General features: G+C 38.4%; 1 non-coding gene across 1 annotated transcript; it reads left to right on the top strand.

The window, feature by feature from the left end:
• The first annotated feature begins 12,493 nt into the window (after positions 1-12,493).
• Positions 12,494-12,597, top strand: LOC130942658 (small nucleolar RNA R71). Its single transcript, XR_009071223.1, has one exon. It is a non-coding gene; the product is annotated as a small nucleolar RNA R71 (small nucleolar RNA).
• Positions 12,598-13,245: the final 648 nt, after the last annotated feature.

Below are 13,245 nucleotides of genomic sequence, written 5' to 3'. Positions count from 1 at the left end.
TCTAGCTTATACCACGAAGATTCTGTTGGGGAATCTAAGAGATATGCGCCCGGCCTAGAGTAGAACGGAAGTGGTTGTCAATTACGCGCGTTCATAGGTGAGAATGATGATGAGTGTCACGGATCATCACATTCATCAAAGTGTTGTGCAACGTATATCTTAGAATAGGAATAAAGAGAATTGAATAGAAAGTAATAGTAATTGTATTGAAACTTGAGGTACAGCAGAGCTCCACACCCTTAATCTATGGTGTGCAGAAACTCCACTGTTGAAAATACATAAGTGAAAGGTTCAGGCATGGCCGAATGGCCAGCCCCCCAAAACGTGATCAATAGCCTCCTAAGATGAAGAATAAAACAAAACTGAGACCAAAGATGAAACGTGGTCAAAAGACATCTAATACAATAGTTAAATGTTCTATTTATAATAAACTAGCTACTAGGGTTTACATGAGTAAGTAATTGATGCATAAATCCACTTCCGGGGCCCACTTGGTGTATGTTTGGGCTGAGCTTGATCTATCCACGAGCTGAGACTTTTCTTGGAGTTGAACTCCGAGTTATAACGTGTTTTGGGCGTTCAACTCCGGATCATGACGTTTTTCTGGCGTTTAACTCCAGACAGCAGCATGTACTTGGTGTTCAACGCCAAGTTACGTCATCAATTTCCGAATAAAGTATAAACTATTATATATTTCTGGAAAGCTCTAGATGTCTACTTTCCAACGCCGTTGAGAGTGCGCTATTTGGAGTTCTGTAGCTCCAGAAAATCCACTTTGAGTGCAGGGAGGTCAGATTCCAACAGCATCAGCAGTCCTTTTTGTCAGCCTTTTTCAGAGTTTTGCTCAAGTCCCTCAATTTCAGCCAGAAATTACCTGAAATCACAGAAAAACATACAAACTCATAGTAAAGTCTAGAAATGTGAATTTAACATAAAAACTAATGAAAACATCCCTAAAAGTAGCTTGAACTTACTAAAAACTACCTAAAAACAATGCCAAAAAGCGTATAAATTATCCGCTCATCACAACACCAAACTTAAATTGTTGCTTGTCCCCAAGCAACCGAAAATCAAATAGGATAAAAAGAAGAGAATATACTATAAATTCCAAAATATCAATGAATATTAATTCTAATTAGATGAGCGGGACTTGTAGCTTTTTGCTTCTGAACAGTTTTGGCATCTCACTTTTTCCTTTGAAGTTTAGAATGATTGGCTTCTTTAGGAACTTAGAATTTTGGATAGTGTTATTGACTTTCCTAGTTAAGCATGTTGATTCTTGAACACAGCTACTTTATGAGTCTTGCCGTGGCCCTAAGCATTTTGTTTTCCAGTATTACTACCGGATACATAAATGCCACAGACACATAACTGGGTGAACCTTTTCAGATTGTGACTCAGCTTTGCTAGAGTCCCCAGTTAGTGGTGTCCAGAGCTCTTAAGCACACTCTTTTTGCTTTGGATCACGACTTTAACCACTCAGTCTCAAGCTTTTCACTTGGACCTTCATGACACAAGCACATGGTTAGGGACAGCTTGATTTAGCCGCTTAGGCCTGGATTTTATTTCCTTGGGCCCTCCTATCCATTGATGCTCAAAGCCTTGGATCCTTTTTACCCTTGCCTTTTGGTTTTAAGGGCTATTGGCTTTTTCTGCTTGTTTTTTTTCTTTTTTTTTTCTATTTTTTTTCGCCAATTTTTTTTCTTTCGCAAGCTTCCTTTTTCACTGCTTTTTCTTGCTTCAAGAATCAATTTCATGATTTTTCAGATCATCAATAACATTTCTCTTTGTTCATCATTCTTTCAAGAGCCAATAGTTTTAACATTCATAAACAACAAGATCAAAATTATGCACTGTTCAAGCATTCATTCAGAAAACAAAAAGTATTGTCACCACATCAATATAATTAAACTAAATTCAAGGATAAATTCGAAATTCATGTACTTCTTGTTCTTTTGAATTAAAACATATTTCATTTAAGAGAGGTGAAGGATTAATGGATTTTATTCATAGCTTTAAGGCATGGTTACTACATACTAATGATCATGAAGTAGAGACACAAAACATAGATAAACATACAACATAAAAACCGAAAAGCAGAAAGAAAATAAGAACAAGGAATGAATCCACCTTAGTGGTGTCTTCTTCTTGAAGGACCAACAATGTCCTTAAGCTCTTTTATGTCCCTTCCTTGCCTTTGTTGCTCCTCCCTTATTGCTCTTTGATCTTCTCTTATTTCATGGAGAATGATGGAGTGCTCATGATGTTCCACCCTTAATTGTTCAACATTGTGGCTCAAATCTTCTAAGGAAGTGTTGAGTTATTCCCAATAGTTGTTGGGAGAAAAGTGCATCCCTTGAGGCATCTCAGGGATTTCTTGATGATGAGCTTCCTCATGCATCTCTTGAGAACCGTGAAGGGTCTCTCTTGCTTGCTCCATCCTCTTCTTGGTGATGGGCTTATCCTCTTCAATGGAGATGTCTCCTTCTATGATAACTCCAGCTGAGTAACATAGATGGCAAATAAGGTGAGGAAAAGCTAGTCGTGCCATGGGTGAAGGCTTGTCGGCTATTTTGTAGAATTCATTGGAGATGACCTCATGAACTTCTACTTCCTCTCCAATCATGATGCCATGAATCATGATGGCCCGATCCACAGTAACTTCAGATCGGTTGCTAGTGGGAATGATGGAGCGTTGAATGAACTCCAACCATCCTCTAGCCACAGGCTTGAGGTCCAGTCTTCTTAGTTGGACTGGCTTGCCTTTGGAGTCTCTCTTCCATTGAGCTCCTTCCACACATATGTCCATAAAGACAATAATCTCGTTGTAAAGTATAGTTTCTAAACCAAACAATAATCCTTTCATACAAAAAGTTGTTTGTCACTAGTACAAACCCCTAAAATTTATAAACCGAAGTATTTAGACCTCGGGTCGTTCTCCCTAGGAATTGTAATGAAGTGTTTTGTTATTGGTTGTGAGTTATTTTTGGGGTTTTGATAAGAAGCATGAAAGATAAATGGCAAGAAAGTAAACTAAGGCCTAAAAAGGTCTTGGCAAGGGTTGGTGGTCAAGGATCTCTATCCTAATCACTAACCACAATATGAGAATTGGCAAGGATTAATCCCATTAAATCATCCTCTAACTAGTGGTAAAGGAAAGTCAAATGAGCTATATCAATCCTAGTCCATAAGTCCTAACTCTCCACCAATTCAATTAGTGAGAACTAGAGTCAATGGCTCCCAATCATCAATCACTTGGACATTAGTAACTCAAGAGTTCCTAAGTTACCTTTCCAAGCCAAGAGTATAAAATTCTACTCTAAAATCCAACCAAGCATTTCATCAAACACTTGGAAGGCATAAAAGGAAAGCATAGTAAATTGACAACAAGAATTAATTCTAACAACAATCAAATGTAAAGAATTAACAACAACAATTAAAGGAAACAAGATCTACATGAATTACCTCTTATTGAATTGAAAGAGAAAGGAAGGAACAAAAGTAGATCTACAACAAAACATAAGAACAACATAAAGGAAATTACAACAAAAGAATAGAAGAAGAATGAATGTAACTACAAGGAATTGAGAAGATAGAAGTAGAAGAAGATGAATCTAAACCTAGATCTATGAATTAACCCTAATCCTAATCCTAATTCTAGAGAGAAGTGAGAGCTTCTCTCTCTAGAAACTAACTTCTAGAACTAAACTAAAACTAATGGTGTGTAATGAGTTGGAATCCCCCTTCTCTCTTCAATCCTTGGCTTTAAATAGCATCTTTGGCGCCAAAGTTGGTTGGGATTGGGCCCCACAACCCTTCAGAATTCGTTGGCCACGTTTTCATTAAAAAATCATAAACCAACACCGACGCGTACGCGCACAGCACGCGTACGCGTCCATGGAGTGATTCGCAGGTGCGCGCAAGCGCCAGGTGCGCGCGCGCGTCCATGGGCGAGTTCAACTTCTTTGACTTTTCATGATTTCTCCACTTTGCATGCTTTCCCTCTTTGCTCCTTTGATCCATTCCTAGCCCTTTTCAGTCTGAAATCACTAACAAACATATCAAGGCATCTAGTGGAATCAAAGGGAGATTAAAACCATCAAGTTAAGGGTCTAAAAGCATGTTTTTACATCTAAGCACAAATAAGGAGACAATCACAAAACCATGCTATTTCATTGAATAAATGTGGGTAAAAGGTGATAAAATCTCTTAAAATCAATACAAGATAAACCGTCAAAACGGGGTTTGTCAACCTCCCCACACTTAAACCAAGCATGTCCTCATGCTTAAGCCAAGAGAAAGCAAAGGGCATCAACATTTATTCAATGAAAACTAACTAAATGCAATCTACCTATATGCAACTATCTACATGAATGCAATTGCTTGGTCAAAATAAATCTAATTCCCAAGAAGCATATATAAGCACAAGGGCAAAAGGTATTAACAACCATGCTAAACCACAATTGAACTGAGCTATTAAATATTTTTACAAACTTGCATGAAAGGAGATGATCATTGGTGGAAACATACAATTGAGCATCAAACCCTCACCGGTAGTGTTTGCACTCTATTCGCTCAAGTGTTTAGGGTTGATTCTCTCAATTCTCCCCTAATCATGCTTTCCAAGATTTGTTCTGCTTCTAACAATCAACATGTATTTCATGCATGCATACATCTATCATGAGGTCTTTTCTTTGGTTGTAATGGGGCTAGGGTCAAGGTAGGATGCATATATGGTTAAGTGAGCTTGGAATTTGAATCTTTGATAAGCTTAAACTTCCCACCTAGCCTATGACATCCTATACAAATTCAAAGCTAACCTAACTACCCATTTCTCACTTTTTCACATACTCATGCATTTTCTTTTCATTTCACAACACATATGCATTGATTTTATTTGAACTTTACTTTGGAGAGTTTTGTCCCCTTTTTATTTCTTTCTTTTTTTTTCTTCTTTTTCTTTCTTTTTCTATATATTTTTTTCCTTTTCCATATTATTTTTCTTTTCTTTTTCTCATTTCTATTTTTTTCTTTCTATATACAAGAGCATCAATGCATAAGGTCTATACATTTGATCAATACATGAGCATGTACCCAATTCCCAATATTTACGACAAAAATACAAAACTACCCTTTTATTCCAACCAATGTCCCAAAGTTCCCACACTTAAGTGATACTCACACACTCTAGCCTAAGCCAATCAAAGATCCAAATTAAGGACATTTATTGTTTTTTTTCGCTTTAAGGTTTGTAATGTGCTAAATTAAAGAACAAGTGGGTCAAGCGTTGGCTCAAATTGGCTAACAAAGGAATATAAAAGGGTTGGCTATTTGGATAAGTGAGCTAATGAAATGATGGCCTCAATCATATAAATGCATGAATACACCAAATAATGGACATAAAGAATCAAACAAATCAAAGATTACAATCATATAAAGAGAATAATGCACACAAGAAGGAAAATAAGTGGTTATAAGATGTAACCACACCATTAGGCTCAAATCTCACTTGCTTGTGTTCTTAGCTCAAAAATATGATCCACAATATATATAATTCAAGCAAGTTCTATGAAAAGTTTTCACTCAAATCAATTGGTGTGCCCTATAGATAGAAATCTTGAAAATTTTCATTATTTTGACTAAGCTTATTGTGTATACATATGCAAAAATTAAGAGAATGTAAGTAAAAATCCTAAATTCCTAGAATGAAATGCAAAAGTGTTGGGATTAGAAACTCGTCACCCAAAATCGTCGAACGGTCGGACGACCTCCCCACACTTAAAAGTTTGCACCGTCCTCGGTGCACTCGAAGATGAGCAAGGGGGTACGACGACTCTCTGGATTGCTACGCGTTCTTAGTCTTGCTTCCGTTATTGCTTGTGGTGTATTCATCATGAAAAACAAAAATAAAACACCATAAGATGAGAAAACAAAAGCAAGGAAGCATACATTGTTGGAATGAGGTAAATCACTAGAATTGAGTGAGTGAATTAGTGTGACATTAAGAATTATTAGGTGTGTGAATTCTAAATTGCGCGGTTTAGAACACACATTAGCATAAAAAGCTATGTCACCAAAGAAGCATGCACTTTACTCATTCTAGTATGCTTGAGATGCTTTAAGTAAACTTGTAAGGTAAAACAAGCATTAAAGAAGCATGAAAGCAGTCAAGTCAAACACATATGGATGCGTATGATCATGAAATACAATGCATTAAGGTAAATGCACAACATCATCCATCAAGAGGTTGCCTAATCACAAAATAAGGCTCAAATCACATGGTGGCCAAATCATGTAATTCAAGAAGAGTTACAAGCTCGAAGGCAATTCTCATCACTTGGTATTTTTTCAAAAGATAAGCATGAAAAACTCAAGACCAAGTAGCAAAATATAACCTCAATCATAGGATCCAACAAAGATTATCTAAAAACATTAATGCTAAATTAGCATTTAGGCAATAAGGAGGCAACAATGTGTAGTAAACAAAGTCAATAATCCAACACTTGTAATGAAAAGAGAGAAAATAAAAATGAAAACTAAACTAAAGCTAACTAATCAACTAACTAACTAACTAATTAACTAACTAACTAAAATAAATGGTTATCAATGGTGTTTGGAAGTGTTGGATGAGGGGTAGAAGAAGGGAAGAAGAGATGAGAAGGAAAGAAATGGAAAGAGGAGAAGAAAAGAAACGTGGTGAAGGAAGGAAATCCGCGCGTGCGCGCGCGCGGATGGTTTATTTCGAGAGTGGCGCGTACGCGTCATGTGCGCATGCGCGTGAATTAGTTTGTGCCTCAGGCCCAATTCCCGCATGGTGCAGGCCTAACTCTCGGGTCAAGGTATGGACGGTGGAACTTCTCAATCCACGCGTACGCGTGCATGGCGCGCACGCGTGGATGGTCCAAAATGCTTGATGCACGCGTACGCACGCAGTGCGCGTACGCGTGGATGGTGCTCTGTTTTTCAAAAATTTTTCTATGTTTTTGCACCAATCTAAGCATTCTAAACCTCCAAACAGCTACCAAAACACCATAAAACCTTATTTAACATACTAGACTACCAAATACACTCAACTAACTAAACAAAACATGAAATTAGACTAATTCTATCAAATATTTACAAAAGAGAAAATGAAAAGATATTACCATGGTGGGTTGTCTCCCACCTAGCACTTTTATTTTAAGTCCTTAAGTTGGACTTATGGGGAGCTTCTCTCAAGGTGGCTTGTGCTTGTACTCATCTTGGAACTTCCACCAATGCTTGGACTTCCAATAAGCTCTATCATGCAAGATTAATATCTCCAAGCTTTGATGGCGTTCTTCACAAACCATGGGCTCCCAATGTTGATCCTCATGTGTTCCCGGATCCCATATTTTGTCTTCACACCCATCTCCAAGTTGATTATCATTAATCCATGTGGGTGGTGAGCAAGGTGAATTCTCAACAAAGTGACCAAACATCCTTCTAGACCCATGTATTCTAGTTGTACACCAACCTTTACAATCAAGCTTTGAGCATGCACCCATAATGAACCTAGAATGATCTTTCAAACCACTAACCATTTCCTTTTTACTCTTAAAGCCACAAATATGTCTTAGTTGACCATCCGTCTCAAGCAAACCATATTCAAGGGGAATAATAAAGCTTGAGCATAAGGAATTTACCCACTTGAATGAGAGAGTGGATGGTGGTGGCTTGGGGAGAGGTATCTCCAATGTGCTTGCAAGCTCTCCTCCCTTGTATTCTCCCTTGTCAACTTCCACCTCTTCATAAACTTCTTCATTTTCAATCCTTTGTTCATTAACTTCATCTAACTCCTCTCCATCACTCAAGTTATAAATGGGAGGTTGAGAGAAATCTACCTCCACATCACTTTCAAATTCATTGGGAGAAGGTTCTTCATGCTCAAAGGATTCTTCACCACTAAGACTTGATGCTTGATCTTCATCACCAAGGGAACTCAATTCTTTCTCTATCCCATCCAAGTCTTCATATGGAATATGCCTTGGAAGGTGTGCACTTTCCTTCCTAGCATCAATTTCAATCGTCTTGGAGGGGTTTTCTTCAACTCTATGTTCCCATGGAGGTTCCGCATCTCCTAAGTCTTTAACCACTTCTTCCTCTTCTTCAATGACCATAGGTTCCTCCAATTGTTCTAACACAAAGTAGCATTCCTCACTCTCCACCGGAGTTTCCAATCTCTCCTTCATGCTATGCTTTTCAATTAATTCTCCACATGTAACCATGGGAGTGCCTTGAGTACTCAAATATTGGGAGACTAAATTGCTTACTACCTTGGTCCAAGTAGCCATAAACTCTAGTGTCTCCCTTTGCATTTCTCCTTGCCCTTGAAGTATAAGGCTAAGGATTTCATCAATTGAAGATTGGAGTGGATAAGAGGGTTCATTGTCTTGGAAAAAAGGGTTCATTATAGGAAGGTGGTTCTTCTTGGTAAGGTGGTGGTGTGTATTGAGGTGGTTCTTGGGAGTAGTAATCTTGGAATTGTGGTTCCATGTATGGCTCATATGGTTCAAAAGGTGGTTGGTGTAGTGGATATGAATCATGGTCATATGGAGGTGTTTGGTGAAAATAGGCCTAAGAGTGTGGTTGAGGCTCATGTTGAGGATATGACTCATAGGCATATGGTGGTGGTTCTTGAAAGTCACAAGGAGATTCACCATAGCCATTGGATTGGTATGCATCATGGAATGGCTCTTCTTCATAGTGCATTGGTGGGGGTTGTTGCCATGAGGATTGATCATAAGCATGTGGTTCCTCCCACCTTTGGTTATCCCATCCTTGATACACATCTTCATTATACTCCTCATCACCTACAACATAGTTATAACTACACTCATAGCCAAAGTGAGAATTCATGATAGCAAGAGAGGGCAAAAACAAAAAAAAATAGTAACAAATAAAGAGAACAAACTAAAAACTAACAAAGAAGTAAAAAGCAAACATATTCACAATATTCACATATATACAATAACCAATAACATAACACCATTGCAATTCCCCGGCAACGGCGCCATTTTGATGATTAGATTTTTGACGGTTTAGAATTTCACAAATAAAATCTCGTTGTAAAGTATAGTTTCTAAACCAAACAATAATCCTTTCATACAAAAAGTTGTTTGTCACTAGTACAAACCCCTAAAATTTATAAACCGAAGTATTTAGACCTCGGGTCGTTCTCCCTAGGAATTGTAATGAAGTGTTTTGTTATTGGTTGTGAGTTATTTTTGGGGTTTTGATAAGAAGCATGAAAGATAAATGGCAAGAAAGTAAACTAAGGCCTAAAAAGGTCTTGGCAAGGGTTGGTGGTCAAGGATCTCTATCCTAATCACTAACCACAATATGAGAATTGGCAAGGATTAATCCCATTAAATCATCCTCTAACTAGTGGTAAAGGAAAGTCAAATGAGCTATATCAATCCTAGTCCATAAGTCCTAACTCTCCACCAATTCAATTAGTGAGAACTAGAGTCAATGGCTCCCAATCATCAATCACTTGGACATTAGTAACTCAAGAGTTCCTAAGTTACCTTTCCAAGCCAAGAGTATAAAATTCTACTCTAAAATCCAACCAAGCATTTCATCAAACACTTGGAAGGCATAAAAGGAAAGCATAGTAAATTGACAACAAGAATTAATTCTAACAACAATCAAATGTAAAGAATTAACAACAACAATTAAAGGAAACAAGATCTACATGAATTACCTCTTATTGAATTGAAAGAGAAAGGAAGGAACAAAAGTAGATCTACAACAAAACATAAGAACAACATAAAGGAAATTACAACAAAAGAATAGAAGAAGAATGAATGTAACTACAAGGAATTGAGAAGATAGAAGTAGAAGAAGATGAATCTAAACCTAGATCTATGAATTAACCCTAATCCTAATCCTAATTCTAGAGAGAAGTGAGAGCTTCTCTCTCTAGAAACTAACTTCTAGAACTAAACTAAAACTAATGGTGTGTAATGAGTTGGAATCCCCCTTCTCTCTTCAATCCTTGGCTTTAAATAGCATCTTTGGCGCCAAAGTTGGTTGGGATTGGGCCCCACAACCCTTCAGAATTCGTTGGCCACGTTTTCATTAAAAAAATCATAAACCAACACCGACGCGTACGCGCACAGCACGCGTACGCGTCCATGGAGTGATTCGCAGGTGCGCGCAAGCGCCAGGTGCGCGCGCGCGTCCATGGGCGAGTTCAACTTCTTTGACTTTTCATGATTTCTCCACTTTGCATGCTTTCCCTCTTTGCTCCTTTGATCCATTCCTAGCCCTTTTCAGTCTGAAATCACTAACAAACATATCAAGGCATCTAGTGGAATCAAAGGGAGATTAAAACCATCAAGTTAAGGGTCTAAAAGCATGTTTTTACATCTAAGCACAAATAAGGAGACAATCACAAAACCATGCTATTTCATTGAATAAATGTGGGTAAAAGGTGATAAAATCTCTTAAAATCAATACAAGATAAACCGTCAAAACGGGGTTTGTCATTCAGCGCCAGAATGATGCTCTGTTCTGGCGTTGAACGCCGGCCAGATGCATCTTACTGGCGTTGAATGCCAGCCTGTGCTTCCTCCAGGGTGTGAATTTTTTTCTGTTATTTTTGACTCTGTTTTTAATTTTTATGATTTTTTTTCGTGACTCCTCATGATCATGTACCTAATAAAATACAAAATAACAATGATATAGAATAAAATAAAAATTAGATAAATAAAATTGGGTTGCCTCCCAACAAGCGCTTCTTTAATGTCAATAGCTTGACAGTGGCTCTCATGGAGCCACAAGGTGATCAGGTCAATGTTGTATAGTCCCAACACCAAACTTAGAGTTTGGATATGGGGTCTTAACACCAAACTTAGAGTTTGGTTGTGGCCTCACAACACCAAACTTAGAGTTTGACTGTGTGGGCTCTTCTTGACTCTGAACTGAGAGAAGCTCTTCATGCTTACTCTCTTTTGTCACAGAGGGATGGCCATGTGCCTTAAACACAAGGAAGTCCCCATTCAATTGAAGGACTAATTCACCTTTGTTGACATCTATCACAGCTCCTGCTGTGGCCAGGAAAGGTCTTCCAAGGATGATGCAATCATCCTCTTCCTTCCTAGTGTCTAAGATTATGAAATCAGCAGGGATGTAAAGGCCTTCAACCTTTACTAGCACGTCCTCCACTATTCCATAAGCTTGTCTCAATGACTTGTCTGCCAATTGTAATGAGAACAAGGCAGGTTGTACCTCAATGATCCCCAGCTTCTCCATTACAGAGAGTGGCATAAGATTTATCCCTGACCCCAGATCACACAGAGCTTTTTCAAAGATCATGGTGCCTATGGTACAAGGTATTAAGAACTTGCCAGGATCTTGTTTCTTTTGAGGTAGAATTTGCTGAATCCAGGTATCCAGTTCACTAATGAGCAAGGGAGGTTCACTTTCCCAAGTCTCATTACCAAATAACTTGGCATTCAGCTTCATGATAGCTCCTAAGTATTGAGCAACTTGCTCTCCAGTTACATCTTCATCCTCTTCTGAGGAAGAATAGTCTTCAGAGCTCATGAATGGCAGAAGGAGATTTAATGGAATCTCTATGGTCTCTATATGAGCCTCAGATTCCTTTGGATCCTTAATAGGAAACTCCTTCTTGCTTGAGGGACGTCCCAGGAGGTCTTCCTCACTGGGATTTTCGTCCTCCTCCTCCCTTGTGCATTCGGCCATATTGATTATATCAATGGCCTTGCACTCTCCTTTTGGATTCTCTTCTGTATTGCTTGGGAGAATACTGGGAGGAGTTTCAATGACTTTCTTACTCAGCTGGCCCACTTGTGCCTCCAAATTTCTGATGGATGATCTTGTTTCACTCATGAAACTGAAAGTGGCCTTTGACAGATCAGAGACTAGATTGGCTAAATTAGAGGTGTTTTGTTCAGAATTCTCTGTCTGTTGCTGAGAAGATGATGGATATGGCTTGCTATTGCTCAGCCTATTACGTCCACCATTGTTAAAGCCTTGTTGAGGCTTTTGTTGATCCTTCCATGAGAAATTTGGATGATTTCTCCATGATGAGTTATAGGTGTTTCCATAAGGTTCACCCATGTAATTAACCTCTGCCATGGTAGAGTTCTCAGGATCATAAGCTTCTTCAGAAGCTGCCTCTCTAGTACTGTTGGATGCATGTTGCCATCCATTCAGATTTTGAGAGATCATGTTGACCTGTTGAGTCAACACTTTGTTCTGAGCCAATATGGCATTCAGAGCATCAATTTCAAGAACTCCTTTCTTCTGAGGTATCCCATTATTCACAGAATTCCTCTCAGAAGTGTACATGAATTGGTTGTTTGCAACCATATCAATGAGTTCTTGAGCCTCTTCAGGCATTTTCTTTAGGTGAATAGATCCACCTGCAGAATGGTCCAATGACATTTTCGAAAATTCAAAGAGACCATAATATAATATATCTAATATGGTCCATTCTGAAAACATGTCAGATGGACATCTTTTGGTCAGCTGCTTGTATCTTTCCCAAGCTTCATAGAGGGATTCACCATCTTTTTGTTTGAAGGTTTGAACATCTACTCTCAGCTTGCTCAGCTTTTGAGGAGGAAAGAATTTATCCAAGAAGGCTGTGACCAGCTTATCCCAGGAGTCCAGGCTATCCTTAGGTTGTGAATCCAACCATATTCTAGCTCTGTCTCTTACAGCAAAAGGGAAAAGCATGAGTCTGTAGACTTCAGGATCAACTCCATTTGTCTTTACAGTCTCACAGATCTGTAAGAATTCAGTTAAAAACTGATAAGGATCTTCAGATGGAAGTCCATAAAACTTGCAATTTTGTTGCATTAAAGCAACTAGTTGAGGCTTAAGCTCAAAATTATTGGCTCCAATGGCAGGAATGGAGATGCTTCTTCCATCAAATTTGGACGTTGGCTTTGTGAAGTCACCAAGCATTCTCCTTGCATTATTATTATTTTCGGCTGCCATCTCCTTCTCTTGTTCGAAAATTTCTGAAAGGTTGTTTCTGGATTGTTGTAATTTAGTTTCTCTTAGTTTCCTTTTCAGAGTCCTTTCAGGTTCTGGATCTATTTCAACAATAGTGCCTTTTTCCCTGTTCCTGCTCATATAAAAGAGAAGAAAACAAGAAAAGAAAGAGGAATCCTCTATGTCACAGTATAGAGATTCCTTTATGTTAGTAGAAAAAGAAGGGGGTAGAAGAATGAAGAAGAATGGATTCGG

Source organism: Arachis stenosperma, chromosome 7, assembly GCF_014773155.1.
Source record: "Arachis stenosperma cultivar V10309 chromosome 7, arast.V10309.gnm1.PFL2, whole genome shotgun sequence".
NCBI lineage: Eukaryota > Viridiplantae > Streptophyta > Magnoliopsida > Fabales > Fabaceae > Arachis > Arachis stenosperma.
Note: the sequence above shows the minus strand (reverse complement) of the source record. Positions and strands in the feature narration are given on the sequence as shown.